Source organism: Erythrolamprus reginae, chromosome 8 (assembly GCF_031021105.1).
Source record: "Erythrolamprus reginae isolate rEryReg1 chromosome 8, rEryReg1.hap1, whole genome shotgun sequence".
Classification (NCBI taxonomy): Eukaryota; Metazoa; Chordata; class Lepidosauria; order Squamata; family Dipsadidae; genus Erythrolamprus; species Erythrolamprus reginae.
This window is the reverse complement of record NC_091957.1, coordinates 55,943,529-55,966,010: the sequence shown is the minus strand read 5'-3', so window position 1 is coordinate 55,966,010 and position 22,482 is coordinate 55,943,529.

The window sequence follows — 22,482 nt, the reverse complement described above, 5'->3', positions numbered from 1 at the left end:
TAGGCTGGCAGCTTATTTTAGGCGGTTAATTATCCATATATATCAAGCAGAATTGTTGTCTTAAATCCAAAACTAAAAAAAACCCCGGCAACCAAAAACTCAACCCGGTTCAATTAAAAAGGTAAATTATCAGTTTAATCATAGTGTTCATTGGCAAAGAAGCCCCTCTGATTTGCATAGATCCAGATTGAGAAATTCTGTATACAAGGTTAGCACGATAAAGGGCTTTTTTTTTTAAAACAGTATGTGTGTGTGCGTGTTTCTGCAGTCTTTGAGATCTACATTGTTTGCATAAGTGGGTTCTGCTCCTGTCTAAATGGCATTCTGTGCAAACCTGAAAACTAACAGTAACCTGTTCTTTCCCTTTGGTTTATTCTCTCTCTAAGGAACCATTAAAGGTCTCCCATGCACAAAACAGAGAGCTTATGCAACCCATCTCCCTGGCTTGCATTCTCACTTTGTGGCCTAAAGAGTTTAGGGCAAACACAAACTTTTTATTTACCCTAAAGAGATCAATTGGGTGAACAGTGCAGTCAGGCGGTAGGGAAAGCAAGTAGGATGCTTGGCTGCATAGCTAGAGGTATAACAAGCAGGAAGAGGGAGATTATGATCCCGCTATATGGAGCGCTGGTGAGACCACATTTGGAATACTGTGTTCAGTTCTGGAGACCTCACCTACAAAAAGATATTGACAAAATTGAACAAGTCCAAAGACGGGCTACAAGAATGGTGGAAGGTCTTAAGCATAAAACGAATCAGGAAAGACTTCATGGACTCAACCTGTAGAGTCTGGAGGACAGAAGGAAAAGGGGGGACATGATCGAAACATTTAAATATGTTCAAGGGTTAAATAAGGTTCAGGAGGGAAGTGTTTTTAATAGGAAAGTGAACACAAGAACAAGGGGACACAATCTGAAGTTAGTTGGGGGAAAGATCAAAAGCAACATGAGAAAATATTATTTTACTGAAAGAGTAGTAGATCCTTGGAACAAACTTCCAGCAGACGTGGTAGATAAATCCACAGGAACTGAATTTAAACATGCCTGGGATAAACATATATCCATCCTAAGATAAAATACAGAAAATAGTATAAGGGCAGACTAGATGGACCAGGAGGTCTTTTTCTGCCGTCAGACTTCTATGTTTCTATGTTTCTAATTGGGTTGTTGTAATGGCTGTATCATCAAATGTGCTGATCATAGCTAGAACTGTAAATGAGATACAGATCCCTTCCCTCCTTCTCTCCCTCCCTCCCTTCCTCTCCCTTCCTACACTTTTCCCTTCCCTTTCTTTCTACCCTTCCCTTCCTTTTTTCCTATATTTTCCTCCCGTTTGCTTCCTTTCTACCCCTCTCTACTTTTGTTGATACTCTTCCCTTCCTTTCTTCTTACACTTTTTCTTCCCTTCCCTTCTGTTCTTCCTATAATTTTCTTCCCTTCATTTCTTTTAAAAAATATATATATTTATTAAATTTTTCCATTTTTTTTAAAAAAAGAGTACATAATCATATTTGCAGATGAATCTACATCATATACACATTCCTGTTTCAACTCTTACCCTCAAAACGTCGCTACAGAGCACTGCACACCAAGACAACTAGACACAAGAACAGTTTTTTCCCGAACGCCATCACTCTACTAAACAAATAATTCCCTCAACACTGTCAGACTTTCTACTAAATCTGCACTTCTATTCTACTAGTTTTTCTCATCATTCCTATCACCCATTTCCTCCCATGTTGACTGTATGACTGTAACTTGTTGCGTATATCCTAAGATTTTTATTAATATTGTTTCTTCATTGCTTATTTGACCCCTATGACAATCATTAAGTGTTGTACCACATGATTCTTGACAAATGTATATTTTATTTTATGTACATTGAGAGCATATGCACCAAGACAAATTCCTTGTGTGTCCAATCACACTTGGCCAATAAAATTCTATTCTATTCTATTCTATCGACATTGTCTTTTAATTGCTTTTAGATTTCTGGATATTTTATTTCAGTGCTTCTTTTAAGTTTCTTTTTTTTTGTCCATTGGTCCCATTTTGTCCAGGTTTCATAATAGTCCGATTCTTTTCGATTCTTAAGTTCCATTGTCAATCTGTCCATCTCTGCACAGTCGTATGTTTTCTTGATGATCTCATTGTCTTCAGGCATTTGCGGATTTTTCCAGTTCTGTGCAAATACAATCCTTGCAGCTGTTGTAATATGCTTAGATATTTTACATTTTTAGAATAGGTTCCTCTCATAATACCCAGTAGAAAAAACTCTGGCGTATATTCTATTTTTGTATTTGTTATTTGACACAACCAATTATTTATTTTCTTCCCTTCATTTCTACCCTTCTCTTCTTTCCTTGCCACTCTTCCTTTCCCTTCCTTTTTTTCTTTCACTTTTCTCCCCTTCCCTTTCTTCCTGGACAAATCTCCCCTTCCCTACCTGGGTATCAATTCATGCTCTTCTTCTTACAAGTGAATTTCTTATTCCTATTACATCTCAAACCATTGAGAGATCTTCCTAGGAGGTTGCTGCTGTGCTACCCAACCTCTTGGGGATTCCACCTGCCAAGGGTGATATCATAAACTGTTAATGGTTATGATAGGAATCAATCATAGAAACATAGAAGACTGACGGCAGAAAAAGACCTCCTGGTCCATCTAGTCTGCCCTTATACTATTTTCTGTATTTTATCTCATGATGGATGGATGTTTATCCCAGGCATGTTTAAATTCAGTTCCTTTGGATTCTTCCTTCATCATTCCTTCCTTCTTTCTCTTCCTTCCTTCCTTCTCTTCCTTCCTTCTTCCTTCATTGTTTTCCTTCCTTCCTTCGCTTTCTTTCTTTTCTTCCTTCTTTCCTCCCTCCCTCCCTTCCTCATTCATAGAAACATAGAAGATTGACGGCAGAAAAAAACCTCATGGTCCATCTAGTCTGCCCTTATACTATTTTCTGTATTTTATCTTACAATGGATATATGTTTTTCCCAGGCATGTTTAAATTCAGTTACTGTGGATTTACCAACGTCTGCTGGAATTAGTTCCAAGGATCTACTACTCTTTCAGTAAAATAATATTTTCTCACGTTGCTTTTGATCTTTCCTCCAACTAACTTCAGATTGTGTCCCCTTGTTCTTGTGTTCACTTTCCTATTAAAAACACTTCCCTCCTGGACCTTATTTAACCCTTTAATATATTTAAATGTTTCGATCATGTCCCCCCTTTTCCTTCTGTCCTCCAGACTCTACAGATGGAGTTCATGAAGTCTTTCCTGATACGTTTTATGCTTAAGACCTTCCACCATTCTTGTAGCCCATCTTTGGACCCGTTCAATTTTGTCAATATCTCTTTGTAGGTGAGGTCTCCAGAACTGAACACAGTATTCCAAATGTGGTCTCACTAGCATTCCATATAGTGGGATCACAATCTCCCTCTTCCTGTTTGTTATACCTCTAGCTATGCAGTCAAGCATCCTACTTGCTTTCCCTACCGCCTGACTGCACTGTTCACCCATTTTGAGACTGTCAGAAATCACTACCCCTAAATCCTTTTCTTCTGAAGTATTTGCTAACACAGAACTGCCAATACAATACTCAGATTGAGGATTCCTTTTCCCCAAGTGCATTATTTTACATTTGGAAACATTAAACTGCAGTTTCCATTGCTTTGACCATTTATCTAGTAAAGCTAAATCAACATTCAAAAGCGAGGAAAGTGCCAGTTTAGTACAGCCAAGTGATATGGCTCCCTAGTGCAGGGATTATTGGGTAAATTAAGCGATGGAGAATGTCACATATTTAAATAAAAGACTAAACCCGTTTTGTTTTGTTTTTCTTCTCCTGGAAGAAGATCTTTCATGTTCTTCAATGCCTTTATGTTTATTAAAAAGACAAAATTTGGAACCACCGTGGCTCTCTGCAAATGGCGGCCAATTTTCAAGGTTAACGATCTCATCTGCCTGATATATTTATTACCTCGAAGGGAACAAAACACAAGGAAACAAATGGCTCTGCAAATGTCATCTAAAATTGGAGTCCTTTGATGAACCTAGGTAAGCTAAAGACCTCCCTTTATTGCTTTCCCAGCAAATGGTTTTGAGTTCTATCTCCCCAAAAATTGGAAGGGCTTCCCAGTCTGTGCCGTGTATGGCTTTGTTCCTTTTTCGAGCAGCCTCATGCTGTGTTTGATGATATTGTTTGTATTGTTTATATTGCAAAATAGAAGCATCTTAAAACATTCTAAAACATTTCATTTTAAAGTCTCTGGCTTATTCAAAACTCTCACCCTGTGTACATTGTTACGGTCCAATGAGGCAGCTAGGCAGACAGGAAGATAAGAAGGTAGGAAGGTAGGAAGGAAGTTGATGTGAGAGACAGAAGGAAGGGAGGGAGGGAGAGAGAGAGAGAGGGAGGGAGGAAAGAAGGCAGTTGATGTGAGAAGAAAGAAAGAAAGAAAGAAAAGAAAAAAGGAAGGAAGGGAGAGAGAGAGAGAGAGAGAAGGAAGGTAGGTAGGAAGGAAGTTAGTTGATGAGAGAGACTGAAGGAAGAAATGTAGGAAGGAAGGAGAAGGAAAGAAGGAAGGAAGTTGATGTGAGAGTAAGTAAGTAAGTAAGTAAGTAAGTAAGAAAGAAAGAAGGAAGGAAGTTAATGTGAGAGAAAGTAAGAAAGAAAGAAAGAAAGAAAAAGAAGAAAAGAAGGAAGTTGATGTGAAAATCAGAAAGAAAGAAAGGAAAGAAAGAAAAAAAGTTGACATTAGAGATTGATTGATTGATTGATTGATTGAAAGAAGGAAGGAACAAAAAAGGAAGTAGATGTGAGAGATGAAAAGACAGAGAAAAAAAGAAAGAAAGAAAGAAAAGAAGAAAGGAAGGAAGTTGATGTGAAAATCAGAAAGAAAGAAAGAAAGGAAAGAAAGAAAGAAAGAAGTTGACATTAGAGATTAATTGATTGATTGAAAGAAGGAAGGAACAAAAAAGGAAGTAGATGTGAGAGATGAAAAGACAGATAAAGAAAGAAAGAAAGAAAGAAAGAAAGAAGGAAGGAAGGAAGGAAGATATAAAACAAACTGACTCCTTCAGTATTTTCATTTCCTTCTTTCAAAATTGACCAGTAATAGACTTGTTAAAGATGCCAAGATTGATAAACCTTTCTCTAATCTTTGGTCTTTCCCTATAAACATTTTATTCCATTGCATATATTTCCAAAAGCTGTAAATCGTGTCTCAAAAGTTCTCAAACCTGGGACACTTCCTAGAGTTTGTTCATATAAAAATGAATTTATGCTGTGTGAAGAGAGTAAAGCTGGCCAAAGCTCAGAGGGGTTACCTAAGGAGCACCAGACATCGCATCTTCCCACTCAGAACTGACTTAGCACCGGCCAACGGCGGGTTAACAATGTATTTCTTATTTTAATTTGCAGGAAGGTTTACAGTGGCAGTAATTGATTACAGTCAGATTCAGGCATGCAGATTTCTCATTTTATAGGTGACGAATAAATCATACCTCCAAGTTGTTCAGTCAAGTCGTGAAATGAGTTACAAATCTAATAAAAAGAAACTATTCAATACCTGAACTCACGGTGGGAAGTCGTTGCAAATGCTTCTCGACTATTGAGTTCAGTCTGGAGAAGAAACAAAACACGAGGGGATCAAGTTTGACATACTGGCAAACCTGGTTTATGGCTAGCATTCTGTGCAAGTTGCAACCTCCAGAATAAATTATCTCCTAGAATCAAGATCACGCAAAATGTTCATACCACTTTATAAGGCCGTGGTAAGGCCACACTTGGAATCCTGCATTCAGTTTTGGTTGCCACGATGTAAAACAGATATTGAGACTCTAGAAAAAGTGCAGAGAAGAGCGACAAAGATGATTAGGGGACTGGAGGCTAAAACATATGAAGAACGGTTGCAGGAACTGGGCATGGCTAGTTTAATGAAAAGAAGGACCAGGGGAGACACAATAGCAGTCTTCCAATATCTCAGGGGTGGCCACAAAGAAGAAGGCACCGGACCAGATTATCTCAGGGACCGCCTTCTGCTGCATGAATCCCAGCAACAATGTTGTTTGGCGGGACCCAGGGGAAGAGCCTTCTCTGTGGTGGCCCCGGCCCTCTGGAACCAACTCCCCCCAGAGATTAGAATTGCCCCCACCCTCCTTGCCTTTCATAAGCTTCTTAAAACCCACCTCTGCCGCCAGGCATGGGGGAAATGAGATATTCTTTCCCCCTAGGCCTTTACAATTTTATGCATGGTATGTCTGTATGTATGTTTGGTTTTATAATAAGGGTTTTTTTTTAAGTTGTTTTAGTATTGGATTGTTACATGCTGTTTTTATTACTGTTGTTAGCTGCCCTGAGTCTACGGAGAGGGGTGGCATACAAATCTAATAAATAAATAAATAAATAAGGACCAGGGGAGACACAATAGCAGTCTTCCAATATCTCAGGGGCGGCCACAAAGAAGAAGGCACCGGACCAGATTATCTCAAGGACCGCCTTCTGCTGCATGAATCCCAGCAACAATGTTGTTTGGTGGGACCCAGGGGAAGAGCCTTCTCTGTGGCGGCCCCGGCCCTCTGGAACCAACTCCCCCCCCCAGAGATTAGAATTGCCCCCACCCTCCTTGCCTTTTGTAGGCTTCTTAAAACCCACCTCTGCCGCCAGGCATGGGGGGAATGAGATATTCTTTCCCCCTAGGCCTTTACAATTTTATGCATGGTATTTTTGTATGTATGTTTGGTTTTATAATAAGAGCTTTTTTTTAAAGTTGTTTTAGTATTGGATTGTTACATGCTGTTTTTATTACTGTTGTTAGCCGCCCTGAGTCTACGGAGAGGGGCGGCGTACAAATCCAATAAATAAATAAATAAATAAGGACCAGGGGAGACACAATAGTAGCCTTCCAATATCTCAGCAGTTGCCACAAAGAAGAAGGAGTCAACCTATTCTCCAAAGCACCTGAAGGTAGAACAAGAAGCAATGGGAGGAAGCTAAACAAGGAGAGAAGCAACTTGGAACGAAGGAGAAATTTCTTGACAATCAGAACGGTTGATCAGTGGAACAGAAGTTGCCTCCAGAAGTTGTGAATGCCCCAACACTGGAAGTTTTTAAGAAGGTGTTGGATAACCTTTGTCACTATGCAAAGGGCTGAAAGGGCTCTCTACCTACACATTTATCAATCCCAGATCCTTGGAGTTACATTTGGTTCCAGGCCCTCTTGAGATGCCCAAGTCCGCCCGCCATCTCTGCTCCCCAAGGAGATTGAAAATCGCCATAAATTTACCCCATGATCTTAGTAGAGTTGGCAATGATGGAACAAGTCCTCTCCAAGTAGAATCTGGCATGTGGCAGGTGTCTTCAAGCTTCCTTGATCATTTTGGCAGAAAGTCCATACGAACCTTTGCATCTCAAGTAAGAAGATATTGATTCTTGAGTGAAGGAGGGGATGGATGAGGATGGAGAACCTCTCAGGGTGTAAAAGCTTGCTCAGATCAAAGTTCTAAACTGACAAGAATCCTTGTAGGTCCCTTCATCAACGTGGTGAAGGATGATGGGAAGATCCATCTCACAGCAGAAAACTCTGATCTCACGACCTGTGCTGTGAAATGTTGAGACGTAGGTCCTTCTCTCTTCGTTCTTTAATCAAATTTGCATGCCGCCCCTCTCCGCAGACTCGGGGCGGCTAACAACAACAATAAAACAATATAAACAAATTTAATATTTAAGTGAATTTAAAAAGAAACCCAATTTAAGAGACCAATCATACATCCAGGTCCATTCTCGCCATGCTTAGCTCATGAAATCTCAGATGTAGTTCAGTGAAAGGCTGCAAAAATTTTTACTACCACACTGTGGGCATGGCTTATTTTCTGGGTGTGGCTTGTCAGCCATGTGACCAGATGGGAGGGGCTTGATGATCATGTGACTAAGGGGTGGCTTAAAGGTCATGTGACTGTTTTTTTATTGCTCTAACTTGCTCCAAATAAGTTTCTTTCCAGCCCTAACCAGGTACTAACGATGTTCCAAGCTCTTACCAGCTTGCAAGCTCTTTCACTGTTACTCTCTGGGAAGAATATTTTCCAAGCCCTAAATCTTTGCAGGTTTTTTTTCCTCCATTGGTGTAACTTGTTCCAAATGTTTATTTCCAGCTCTAAGCAGGTGCTAAAAATGTTACCTGCTTACAAGCCCTTTCATTGGAAGAATATTTTCCAAGCTCTAAGTCTTTGCAGGGTTTTTTCCATTGTTCTACTTGCTCTGAATGTTTCTTTCCAGATGCTAATGATGTTCTCAGCTCTTACTGGCTTGCAAGTTCTTTCATTGTTACTCTCTCCGAATAAAGTTTTTTTAAAGCCCTAAGCAGGGGATAAAATAATGTGCAGATTCTTTCCCCTATTTTCCTCCCCCAAAACTTACACTCCAAAAACGTCTAGGTCACCAAACAATCCCCATTGGCTCACCTGTTACCATGTCTATCCCGATTTGTGAACTCTCACAGACTGATATAGTCATCACTTTCTTTCTTACTTAACTTTCCTGGCAGAAATTTCATAAAAGAAGAATTGGGAAAAGAGCCCCAGCATGCCACCTTAAGCTCTTTGGGAGAATGAAGAGAGAGAGACACGAAACGAATGAGTTCAGAGCTGGAGGGCTGGATGGAAGCTTGATCCTGTCCGAGAGAGTTTCTCAAATGGATTTTAAACTGCTAGATGAATGAGTCCCCCATTTCGCGAGGCATCCTTCCCCAGCTGAAAGGTGGAGATCCCTAGTTAATCTCCTTCCAGAGAAATCCTGTCTGTCACTGGGCGAAATCAAAAGTATCCCTCTCACTTTTAAGAGTCAATCATGATGGGGTAACTCTCAACAGTGCCTCACAGCCTATTTATTAAAGCAAATGATTTATTACGCTGAGTATTCCTAATATAGCATTGCTTTTTTCTCAAGAAGGAGAAAAACGACTCAGGCTTAGAGCATTTTCTCAAGGATAAAACATTTCATGGTTGCAGAATAAAATCAATGACCGCAGCCTCCGGTGAAAAAGGTATAATTCCCAAGCAATAACTTTCTCAGCTTTCTTTCCTTCCTTCTTTCCTTCCTTCCTTCTTTCCTTCCTTCCTTCTTTCCTTCCTTCCTTCCTTCTTTCCTTCCTTCCTTCTTTCCCTCCTTCCTTCTTTCCTTCCTTCCTTCTTTCCTTCCGTCCTTCTTTCCTTCCTTCCTTCCTTCCTTCTTTCCTTCCTTCCTTCTTTCCTTCCTTCCTTCTTTCCTTCCTTCCTTCCTTCTTTCCTTCCTTCCTTCTTTCCCTCCTTCCTTCTTTCCTTCCTTCCTTCCTTCCTTCTTTCCTTCCTTCTTTCCCTCCTTCCTTCCTTCCTTCCTTCCTTCTTTCCTTCCTTCTTTCCTTCCTTTCTCCCTCCCTCCCTCCCTCCCACCCTCCCCTCCTCTCTTTCTTCTTTCTCTTCTTTCCTTCCTTCCTTCCTTCCTTTTGGAAAAGCATGCCATGCTAGGAGGGCACTCTATGGTGGGAGAACTGGGCTTTCGGTCAGCTCCAGAATTGAATAGGGGGTGGCTTGCAGTTCGGACCTTTGTGACTCTTTGAGTGTTTAAGGTTGCCGACCCCTCTTCTAGGATTTTCTTCTACATCCTCTGCTTTCACTAAAGAAAAAAATCTATGACCTTGGCAAGGAACAAGTTATTTTCCTTCATATGAGCCGAGGTGGCGCATCAGGTAGAGTGCTGTACTGCAGGCCACTGAAGCTGACTTGTAGATCTGAAGGTCAGCGGTTCAAATCTCATCACCGGCTAAAGGTTGACTCAGCCTTTTATCCTTTATCTGAGGACCCAGATTGTGGGGGCAATAGCCTAGCTCTGTTAAAAAGGACCCAGATTGTGGGGGCAATAGCCTAGCTCTGTTAAAAAGTGCTATTGCTAACATGTTGTAAGCTGCCCGGAGTCTGTTATGGTTCAGCCTGAGGCCGATCAGGGTCCAGCTGCGTCTTTGCTGGCTCCATGCCCGGAGGAGAATGACAGTGAAGAGGAGGGGGCTGAACAGTCAGACAGGGGAGAGGAAAGTCAGGAATGGGACGAAGGAGAACAGCATGAGAGCCCCGGGGGGAGGGGGGCTCTCCCCAGCCAGTAGCTTGGAGTCATTAGGTGATGAAGCACAAGCCGTCATTGACATGCGACAGAGACGTTCAGATCAAAGAAAGGAGCAATTAAAGAAGTATTATCAGCACTGAATTAGGAACAGCTGGGCTTGGGTGTGGTCCTCCTTAGCAGGGTTTAAAAGGCAGGCAAGCCCTTGAAGCCATGTGGAGTGTTATCAGTTTGGAGTTGCGTTATCCTGTCTTGTTTCTCGGCATCTCTGTTCCTGGCTTGTGGCCCAGCAGTTTGGAAGATCCGTGGGAGGTGTAGGTCTGCTATCTACAGCCTCGTCTTGGCAGCAAGAATCCTGTATTGCTGCATGGACTTTGCCTTCATGGATATATTTGAAGATACAGCGTTTTCCTGTTTGTAAGGACATTTTCTGTTACCTGTGTTTTTCTTGAATTTTATAAACTGCCTTTGCCTTTTACCGGTGTGTCTGGCTTCTCTTTTTGGGTTGGTGTTGGCTTCCGGAGTGACCCAGACAGAACAGAGTCTAAGGAGAAGGGTGGCATAAAAATTGAATGAATAAATAAATAAAATAAATTTGGGTGCTTCACCTTGCCACAAGGAGAACACCTTTCCATTTTGCCCGAATCCTTTCAAAGCGTAGCCAGTCACGCCGAGATGTTTCCTAACCGATGCTTCTTTGCACCTTATTGGCACGAGATCTTGATTTAGCTCGTTTCCTGCGTTGCAGGGAATCAAACAAGGGTCTGGGGAAAAAAATCGCATACTTATTCTTAAGTCAAAGCTCATTCTTCTAGAACGACAGCCCGGGGCCAAATCCGTTGCCTTTAAGTTGGGCATATGGGCTCCCAGAGATGTCTAACAGGGCCTATCAGAAAGAGGGCACATTTGCATGGTTAGCTAAACTCTTGGTGTGATTCAGCTAGACTTTTCCTCTTTTCATTGGCATTCTCTAGGCAGACACTTGCTTTCCGCTGTCTTCCAATCTAGCCCTCAGCTTCCAGCCAAAATATTGCTTTTCCACGCTGTTAACATTTGTTCCGCAAAAATCACGCTGCAGGAGCAAGAGGAGACGAGTGATTTTTGGCTCTAAGATGACAGGGGTTTTATTTTCAATGCAAGCAAATTGCTTCCTTTAGACAGGAGGAAAGCTGGGGGTTGTCAAAATGCAATTCTCAACTTTTTGGACCCTCTTTAAAAATTATAAATTTATTTTATTTATTTTATTTATTTATTTATTATTTAGATTTGTATGCCGCCCCTCTCCGCAGACTCGGGGCGGCTCACAGCAAAGTGAAAAACAATTTACAACAAATCTAAATTACTATTTAAAAATATTTTAAAAACCCCATTTTCTAAACAAACATACATACAGACATACCATTCATAAATTGTAAATGCCCGGTGGAGATGTCTCAGTTCCCCCATGCCTGATGACAAAGGTGGGTCTTAAGGAGCTTACGAAAGGCAAGGAGAGTAGGGGCAGTTCTAATCTCCGGGGGGAGTTGGTTCCAGAGGGCCGGGGCTGCCACAGAGAAGGCTCTTCCTCTGGGGCCCGCCAACCAACATTGTTTTGTTGACGGGACCCGGAGAAGGCCCACTCTGTGGGACCTAATCGGTAGCTGGGATTCGTGCAGCAGCAGGCGGTCTCGGAGATATTCCGGTCCAGTGCCATGAAGGGCTTTAAAAGTCATAACCAACACTTTGAATTGTGACCGGAAATTGATCGGCAACCAATGCAGACTGCGGAGTGTTGGTGAAACATGGGCATACCTAGGTAAGCCCATGACTGGTCTCGCAGCTGCATTCTGCACAATCTGGAGTTTCCGATGTACCCAAATACCTTCCCCAAATTGTTGGAAATGTAAAAATGAAATAGGTTCTTATTATCATCAATGGTGGACATGTAATAAAGTCCGGACATATTGGAGAATGATAGAAAAAAAATGATAAAAGAGATTACATTATATGAAATAGAAAAATCCCCTGAATTTTATCTCTTAGGCATAGCCAAACAGAAATATAAAAAAGTTTTTTTTTTCTGGTTGTACATATTTTAACAGCCGCCAGGATAGTTTATGCACAAAATTGGAAAGGGGAAGAAATCCCCCAAAAAGAGGATGTAGTTTAAAAAAATTTGGATTGTGTAGAGATGGATATGATGACAAGAAGGCTGAATGATCAAGAAGAATCTGACTTTTGTATTATTTGGGATAAAGTTTATACATGGATAGATAAGAATAAAGTTGAAAATAAGGTAATGAAAACTGTATGAATATAATCAAATGTTATTGATATTTTCTTTGTTGCTATTGTTGTTGGTTTTTCTTTTTTTATCAATTTAACTTTATGTTTATTAGAATATGCAAACAAAATTCTTCTTTTCAATTAGAATATTAGTTTGACTTAAAGATTTAAGATTTTATCCTTTTTTCTGTACTAAAAATTGACTTCAAGAAAAGAGGGGTAATTGTAACCCCTACTATGTGTTTAAATGTTTGTAAGTTTGTATGTCTTTTTATTTATTTATTTATTTATTTATTATTTGGATTTGTATGCCGTCTCTCTCCGAAGACTCGGGGCGGCATACAAAATTTACTGAAAATCAAAAAAGTTTTTGAAATTTTTTTTATAAATGCCCATTTTTACTTCTTTGGAACATCGTCAAACATCCTGTTGGGAGCTGTGAGTGGGGGGAGATACTCAGCTCTGATACCTGTGTGGCAAGAGAAGAGTCTGGATGACATAGCTTCTTGGCAAATTAGGAAAAGGACGGGTGACATTAGCATCAAGGTTATTAGCATTTCTCAACCTTGAAATCTTTACAATGTATGGACTTCAACTCCCAGAATTCCCCAGCCCACCATATTGTTTACATCGACAGGGTTCTTGGGCAAAGTTCGAAAAATTTAGAAAGAGGAAGATGAAAGGAGGAGGAGATGGAGGAGAAGAAAATGGAGAAGAAGGGGAAACAAGTTGCTTGGGATCAAAAGAAGAGTAATACAGAGCCCAAAACAGATACAGGAAACTATAAGGGGAGAGGAGGAGGAGGAGGAGGAGGAGGAGGAGGAGGAGGAGAAGAAGAAGAAGAAGAAGAAGAAGAGAAGAAGAAGAAAAGAAGAGGAGGAGGAGGAGGAGAAGAAGAAGAAGAAAAAGAAGAGGCAGAAGAGGAGTGGAAACAAGTTGCTTGGGATCAAAAGAATACTAATATAGAGCCCAAAACATATAGAGGAAACTATAAGGGAAGAGAAGGAGGAGGAAGAGGAGTGGAAACAAGTTGCTTGAGATTAAAAGAAGAGTAATACAGAGCCCAAAACAGATACAGGAAACTATAAGGGGAGAGGAGGAGGAGGAAGAGGAGGAGGAGGAGGAGGAGAAGAAGAAGAAGAAGAAGAAGAAGAAGAAGAAGAAGAAGAAGAAGAAGAAGAAGAAGAAGAAGAAAAGAAGAGGGGGAGGAGGAGGAGAAGAAGAAGAAGAAAAGAAGAGGAGGAGGAGGAGGAGGAGAAGAAGAAGAAGAAGAAGAGGAGGAGGAGGAGGAGAAGAGGAGGAGGAGGAGGAGGAAGAGGAGGAGTGGAAACAAGTTGCTTGGGATCAAAAATACTAATACAGATCCCCCAAAAGATAGAGGAAACTCAAAGGAGAAAGGGGGAGGGGGAGGAGCATGAGTAGGAGCAGGAGGAGGAGGAGGAATTTCTGCTCTAGATTGGGGGGTCTCCCTACATCCCCACCAGCTAGACTGTTTTAATCCATCGGCAGAGGCCAAACGATAACACAATACGTATGGTGGAGCATTGATCTGGGGGAAAACAGAAGCCTGTTCCGTCCTCTTTCAAAGACAAACTTATTGACCTGGTAAATACCCAAGGTGGGAGCTGCATTTTAATCCCAAACTTTCAGGGCTGCCACAGAATGTCAACCAGGCCTCAGCCTAAAGCAGAGAGTAAATAAAGGAGAAAGCTCATTCGGAATTCCCAAGGTGTCCTTGGGCGTTGGAGTTCTCGCACCAGATAATGAGGAGTGAGAGTCGGTGTATTTTAACAAAGTGTTCACCCCTCATTAATAAGGAGCTCTTCAAATGAAGTGGCTTAATCAATGCTCAACTGCCTAGGAGGGTTTGGACTTTGGGCTGTGGTGTGCAAATGCTTGCCACTGCCTATCACAACCCAACCTATTGCTCTCCTATGTCTCCTATACCTTTCTTCTATTCCTATATCTCTTCTTCTATTCTTTCATTGATATGTTCTATTACTATATCTTCTTTTCTATTCTTTCATAGATATATTTTACTATGAGTATCTCCTCTATAACCTTCATATATATATATATACCGATGAAAACTCTCATTGTATATTGGACAAAATAAATAAATAAATAAATAAATAAATAAATAAATAAACCCCAATTTTTGAATTTCAATGAATGAAAATTTGTTACCTTGTGGAGTCCTCCCTGTTCTTCGAGCTTGGTTGTTTGCTTGTTTCATTACCCAGCTAGGTTATTTCAACAATACAGACAGAAGTGCTGCCCTATCAGTGTTCAGCTTCCCCGCCCCCACTCTTCAATTCCTGGATGAAGACATTGTTTTCGGCTAGTTTGCTTGTCTAGGGATAATTCCTGCTTATCTGGTCTCCAGCTAGTTGCTGGAGAGGTTGTGTTCTGGTCTAAGATAGGGAGCTAACTATCTGATGAGATTTTATTTATTTATTTATTTATTTATTTATTTATTCATTCATTCATTCATTCATTCATTCATTCATTCATTCATTTATTTATTTATTTGATTTGTATGCCGCCCCTCTCCGTAGACTCGGGGCGGCTCACAACACAATAAAACAGTTCATGGCAAATCTAATAATTTACAATTTAAAATATTTTAAAAACCCCATTATTAAGCAGACATACATACAAACATACCATGCATAAATTATATAGTTCCCCCATGCCTGACGACAAAGGTGGGTTTTGAGGAGTTTACGAAAAGCAAGGAGGGTAGGGGCAGTTCTAATCTCTGGGGGAGCTGGTTCCAGACAGTCGGGGCCACCACAGAGGCCCGCCAACCGACATTGTTTAGTTGACGGGACCTGGAGAAGGCCCACTCTATGGGACCTAATCGGTCGCTGGGATTCATGCAGCAGAAGGCGGTCTCGGAGATTATCTAGTCAGGTAATGAACTCTGTAAGAAAAATAACCAAGTTCAGACAGCATCAAGGATTCCACAATACAATAATTTCCATTATTATTTCATGGCTTATCTCTTTTCTTATAGAATAAGAGTAGAGTAGAGTAGAGTAGGGTAGGGTAGGGTAGAGTAGAGTAGGGTAGGGTAGGGAAGAATAGGATAGGATAGGATAGAATAAAAATAGAATAGAATAGAATAGAATAGAACAGATGTTGGAATGAAGGATAGAGTAGAGTACAGTAGAGTAGAGTAGAATTGAAAAGAGAATAGAATTGAAAGGAATAGAATTGAAAATAGAATAGAATAGAATAGAACGGAATAGAATAGAATAATAAATTGGAGTAGAATATAGTAGAGTAGAATTGAAAAGAGAATAGAATTGAAAAGAGAATAGAATAGAACAGAACAGAATGGAATAATAAATTGGAGTAGAGTACAATTGAAAATAGAGAATAGAATAGAATAGAATAGAACGGAATTATTTATTGGGCAATTGTGATTGGACACATGAGGAATTGGTCTTTGGTGCAGATGCTCTTGCCAACCATGGTTGGTCTCCCACCCATGCGCATACTCAACCTCTTTGCCTCGTGTCTTCTCAACTTTTCTTACAGCTGCTTTCTGTACAAAAGAAAAGTTTATTTCCCACTACGTTGGCTACATCACAATGTTCCTCTTTATTCCTTCGTCTGTTTGCTTAGTAGAAAGTATTTCTCTTTCCTTGACAAACAATCCTGATTTGGTGGACCAGAGGTCAAAGGATGAGCTTATTTTAGTATCCTGTACATCTTGCACTTCAAATGAGCTGCTGTGGCGGTGACAACACAAAGCTTTGATTGTCTTTATTTAAAGCGGTGACACCTTAAAGTGAAGTTGAAGGCAATCCTGCATCTTGGCGTAATTGCAACTTAGGTGAAAATTAAGTGTGAATTATGAGCCTTTTCTCTCTCTGCGTTAGAGTCTGCAGCTCTTGAACTTTGCAAATGGGCAGAGTCAGCCCTGGCTAGCTTCTTCGGCAAACCTTTCTGGCACTGTGTGTATGCGTGAGACAGACAAGCTAATTTAACCCAGAGTTGTACATCAATTTGCAGACAACAGGAGATGAAATCCTCAATTTGGGGGCTGATTTGTAGCCCTTTCATTGCAGTTGGGGGAATCTTTTCAAAGGACGACTTGTGCCATTAATCATTACCGTATCCTCCCTTGATAATTGAGCTTTGGGTATTTCACTTCCCCAGGGGGTTAAAACCTCCACTCTTTGTCACTATGCAAAAAGGATGTTGAGACTCTAGAAAAAGGGCAGAGAAGAGCGACAAAGAGGATTAGGGGACTGGAGGCTAAAACTTACGAAGAACGGTTGCGGGAACTGGGCATGGCTAGTTTCATGAAAAGAAGGACCAGGGGAGACAGGATAGCAGTCTTCCAATATCTCAGGGGTCAGTTTCCATCTGTTGCTCCTGATCTGGCTCTTTGGTACCCTGAAAAATAGTGTGACTCCTTCAGTCAAGAATGCAGTTCCGGTAGCAAAATTTGGAGCTCAACCCCAAAGCACCCAATTTGCACTGAAAGATGTTGAAACAAAATGCATAAGCCACGCCCACAGGGTGGCAGTAAAAATTTTGGTAGCCCGCCACTGAGTTCCACCCACACACCTTGACATCATCAAAAACGCAAGGAGATAATAATAATAATAATAATAATAATAATAATAATAATAATAATAATTTATTGGATTTGTATGCCGCCCCTCTCCGTAGATTCAGGGCGGCTAACAACAATGATAAAAACAGCATGTGACAATCTAATAATAAAACAGTTAAAAACCCTTATTTATAAAAACCAAACATACACACAGACATACCATGCATAACTTGTAATGGCCTAGGGGGAAGGAATATCTCAACTCCCCCATGCCTGGTGGCATAAATGAGTCTTGAGTAGTTTACGAAAGACAGGGAGGGTGGGGGCAATTCTAATCTCCGGGGGGAGTTCATTCCAGAGGGCCGGGGCTGCCACAGCGAAGGCTCTTCCCCTGGGGCCTGCCAAACGACATTGTTTAGTCGACGGGACCCAGAGAAGGCCAACTCTCTGGGACCTTATTGGTCGCTGGGATTCGTGCGGTAGCAGGTGGTTCCGGAGGTAATCTGGTCCAATGCCATGTAGGGCTTTAAAGGTCATGACCAACACTTTGAATTCTGACCAGAAACTGATCGGCAGCCAATGCAAGCCACGGAGTGTTGAAGAAACATGGGCGAATCTATAGTTGCCAGAATGTATAGACCCCACTGTACTATTTATTTTTATATTTTTCAGAACTGCAGAAAAAACAATTGCTGCCAACCTGCCTTCCATCGAGGACATGTGTATTGCACGAGTAAAAAAAGGGCCATGAAAATATTAACTGACCCCTCACATCCTGGACCTAAACTGTGTCAACTCCTACCCTCAAAACGTCACTACAGAACACTGCACACCAAGACAACTAGACAATGTTTTTTCATTTCTCCCAATTCTCCTCCTACCCCACCCCTCTGTTTGTAGGTTCAGTTGAAGGCATTGACTATTCTTTTGAGGTTCCCAAGGATAAGCGTATCTGAAGGTCACCATCCCTTCTGATGTCTTCATTGCTAGAGAAGAAACCTTGTTTGATTCCTACGGCGCCTTCTCCCAACACCTTAATGCCTGACATCACAAAGCTATCTATTTTCTCCTCTAACCTTTTGTCTTGCTTTGAACGCTTCTCCACAAAAGACGCCAAAGACTCACAACACTTTCCAAAGGTTGTCAGATTAAGGTGTTGTTGTTGTTTTTCTTAGATAGCAGAATGTCGGGTTCAGATACGAGATATCTGTCATTTATCGTGTTGTTTCTTATGAGTTTTCAAAACAACAAGAATTCAGACTCTTCAGTAAAACCATCTGCTTTATCCTCAATGGCACAAAAAGAGAGAGAGAAGAAGATGGAAAGAAGAGTTGATAACAATGACTTGAGTTTGAAAAATCATCTAGATGTATTTGTCGTCTATTTATGGGTACAGTAGTTCTGATTACCAGCATAATAAAACTCCCAAAGGTGCTTTTTCAAAGTCACATGGACTTTGTTTTTTATTTATTTATTTTATTTATTCATTTGTCCAATACACAAATACATAGGAAGAAAAATAGACATGTAGTAATATATATAAGGGTAAAGTGAACTTAGAGGAGAGGGTATATGAAAGAAAGAAAATATATATGATAGGTGAAATAAAGGAAAGACGATTGGACAGGGGACGAAAGGCACACCAGTGCACTTATGTACACCCCTTACTGGCCTCTTAGGAACCTGGAGAGGTCAATCGTGGAGAGTCTAAGGGAGAAATGTTGGGGGTTAGGGGTTGACACTATTGAGTCCGGTAATGAGTTCCATGCTTCGATAACTCGATTGTTGAAATCATATTTTTTACAGTCAAGTTTGGAGCGATTCGTATTAAGTTTGAATCTGTTGCGTGCTCTTGTGTTGTTGCGGTTGAAGCTGAAGCAGTCATTGACCGGTAGGACGTTGCAGCATATGATCTTGTGGGCAATACTCAAATCGTGTTTTAGGCGCCGTAGTTCTAGGCTTTCTAGGTCCAGGATTGTTAGTCTATTTTCGTAGGATATTCTGTTTCGAGTGGAGGAGTGAAGGGCTCTTCTGGTGAAATATCTTTGGACATTTTCAAGGGTGTTGATGTCCGAGATGTGGTATGGGTTCCAGACAGATGAGCAGTAGTCTAGGATGGGTCTGACAAAAGTTTTGTAGGCTCTTGTGAGTAGTGTGAGGTTGACTGAGCAGAAGCTGCATAGGATCAGGTTAACAACTCTAGAGGCTTTTTTGGAAGATGTTTCATTTCTCATCCAAGAAGTTTCTTATGGGAAGAGAAATATCTTCCAGGAATGACTAAGCCCAGTTACCTTTTGAAAAAGCACTTTTGCGACATGACTGAGAATCTCCATAGACCTCACACTAAAAGGATGTGTACAAATTCAAGAAGGTCCATGGGCAGCTTGGCAGACATTGAAGAATGCCTGGGATAACCATATTTATTTATTTATTTATTCAATTTTTATGCCGCCCTTCTCCTTAAACTCAGGGCGGCTTACAACATGTTAGCAATAGCACTTTTTAACAGAGCCAGCATTATTGCTCCCACAATCCGGGTCCTCATTTTTCCCACCTCGTAAGGATGGAAGGCTGAGTCAACCTTGAGCCGGTGATGAGATTTGAACCGCTGACCTTCAGATCTACAGTCAGCTTCAGTGGCCTGCAGTACAGCACTCTACCTGATGCGCAACCCCGGCTCATATATATCCATCCTAAGATCAAATATAGGAAATAGTATAAGGGCAGACTAGATGGACCGTGAGGTCTTTTTCTGCTGCCAGTCTTCTACGTTTAAATTCAGTTACTGTGGATTTACCAACCACGGCCGCTGGGAGTTTGTTCCAAGCATCTACTACTTTTTCCGTAAAATAATATTTTCTCACGTTGCTTTTGATCTCCCCCCCCACTAACCTCATATTGTGTCCCCTTGTTCTTGTGTTCACTTTCCTATTGAAAACACTTCCCTCCTGAACCTTATTTAACCTTTTCACATATTTAAATGTTTTGATCATGTCCCCCCTTTCCCTCCTGTCCTCCAGACTATCCAGATTGAGTTCAAAATGTTTTTAAACTATTAGATTTGTTATGAATTGTTCTATTGCTGTTGTGAGCCGCCCCGAGTCTACGGAGAGGGGCGGTATACAAATCTAATAAATAAATAAAAATAAATAAATTACATCCTGATGTATGCTTAAGACCTTCCACCATTCTTGTAGCCCGTCTTTGGACCTGTTCCATTTTGTCAATATCTTTTTGTAGGTGAGATCTCCAGAACTGGACACAGTATTATTCCAAATGGGGTCTCACCAGCTCTCTATACAGCGGGATCACAATCTCCCTCTTCCTGCTTGTTATACCTCTAGCTATGCAGCCAAGCATTCCACTTGCTTTCCCTACGTCTGACCGCAGTGTTCACCCATTTTAAGACTGTCAGAAATCACTACCCGTAAATCCTTCTCTTCTGACGGTTTTGCTAACACAGAACTGCCAATACAATACTCAGATTGAGGATTCCTGTTCCCCAAGTGCATTATTTTACATTGGGAAACATTAAACTGCAGTTTCCATTGCTTTGACCATTTATCTAGTAAAGCGAAATCATTTACCATATTACAGACCCCTCCATGAATATCAACCCTATTGCACACTTTAGAGTCATCCGCAAATAGGCAAACCTTCCCTACCAAACCTTCCCCTTTTTGGAGGTGTGGTCTCCAGAACTGAACACAGTATTCCAAACCATGACCTGGATGACTGAGAATCTCCATAGACCTCACAATGTGTCCCAATTCAAGAAGGTCCATGGGCAGGTTGGAAGATATTGAAGAAAACCTTCAAAGTTGCTTCCAAACGATTTAGAGAGTGATGATCACAGCTCTTCCGTTTATGTTAATCATACTATAGTTGCTTTCTACTGTATATCGACAGGAGTTCTTTGGAGTTTAGAAGCTGTTTTTACATAGATGGCATGATTGATCAATCCAAGATATTTAAATCAAAAGTTGGGAGGGGAGGAGGGATCTGAGTTGCTATGGAAACAGCTACTTGGCTGACCTTAATTGCCGTTCCAATTGGCTAAAATGTCCTCAGAAGAATTGGGTTAACATACATTTAAAAAAGAAAGAAAGAAAGAAAGAAAGAAAGAAAGAAAGAAAGAAAAGAGAGGTAAATAAATAGATGTTACAGTTTGGGTTCAATGAAAGCTCCCCTCAATTTTTTTTTCCAGTACCCCTTTATCTCCAATTTAGTCTGGTGAAGCAACTTTCATTTCTTGCACAATTTTTTTTTTAAATTCAAAGCACTTTTGTGCTTGAAAGGCTCGGTTTCAAGTTTACACCAGGGGTTTCCAGTCTGGAATGGTTTGTTTCAACCTTTCTAGAAATGTCTGGGCTTGAAGTGGACTTGTTTTGAAGTTCAAGCCGTTGCAAACCCAAAAGAAAAGCTCGTTGGGAACTTAGAACACCCCGAAACGGTGCAAACAACCGGCTTCAAAAACACTTGATTTTTTTTTGAGTTTGCAGCTTCAAATTTGAAATGTTTCACAGCCACCCACCTCAGTTTTCTGCTTTTGATATGTACTCCGGTAAATGATCTTAACAGCTTTAGCAATATGCTTTTTTTTTTGCATCTCTTTCGTGTGTGTGTGTGTGTGTTTCCACGCAGAGATTTGAACTGCTGAACTACAGCTAGCAGTTAGCTGAAGGAGTCTGCAGTGCTGGACTCTAACCGCTGGGCCAACCTGGCTCAGAGACAGAGAGACAGAGAGAAAGAAAGAAAGAAAGGAAGGAAGGATGGAAGGAAGGATGGAAGGAAGGAAGGATAGAAGGAAGGAAGGAAGGAAGGATGGAAGCAAGGATGGAAGGAAGGATGGAAGGAAGGATGGAAGGAAGGAAGGTGTTGTGATTCCGTCTGAGGCTCCTCAGGGAACGGCTGAACCTCTGCTGGCTCCCTGCTCAGAGGGGGAGGATGAGGAACAGGAGGAGGAGGCGGCCCAGGCAGAAGGGGAGGAGGAATATCAGGCCGAGGGAGAGGGAGAACAGCCTGAATCCCCCGGGGTGGAGCTCTCCCCAGCAAGCAGCCTGGAGTCCTTAGATGAAAATGCTCAAGCCATCATCGATCACAGGCAGAGAAGAGAAGAACAATGAAGGGGACAATTAGCCAGGTACTTCCAGTCCTAAATAGGTAACAGCTGGGTTGGGTGTGGTTCTCCCCAGAAAGGCTGAAAAGGCAGACCCACCCTTCCTGTCTTGTGGAGTAGTATCTTTGGGAGTCCTGGGACCTGGCTGTGATCTTTGGCGTCTCTGATTCTGACTTGTGGCCTTGAAGGCTGAAACCTTGGGGGAAAAGGCGTGGGGGCTTATTCTCTACAGTGGTGTGTGTGCCAGCAAGAAGTCTGCTGTATTGTCTGGCCGTCAGGACTTTGCTGTGAAGCCTCATAGCCTGCCTGTTGGGAAGAACAGGTTTTTCTCTGTGTTTATTTTTCAAACTATAAAGTGCTTTTGCTTTTACCAGCGTGTCTGGCTGCTTTTTCCAGTTGGTGTTGAAGTCTGGGGGCACCCAGACAGAACAGAAGGAA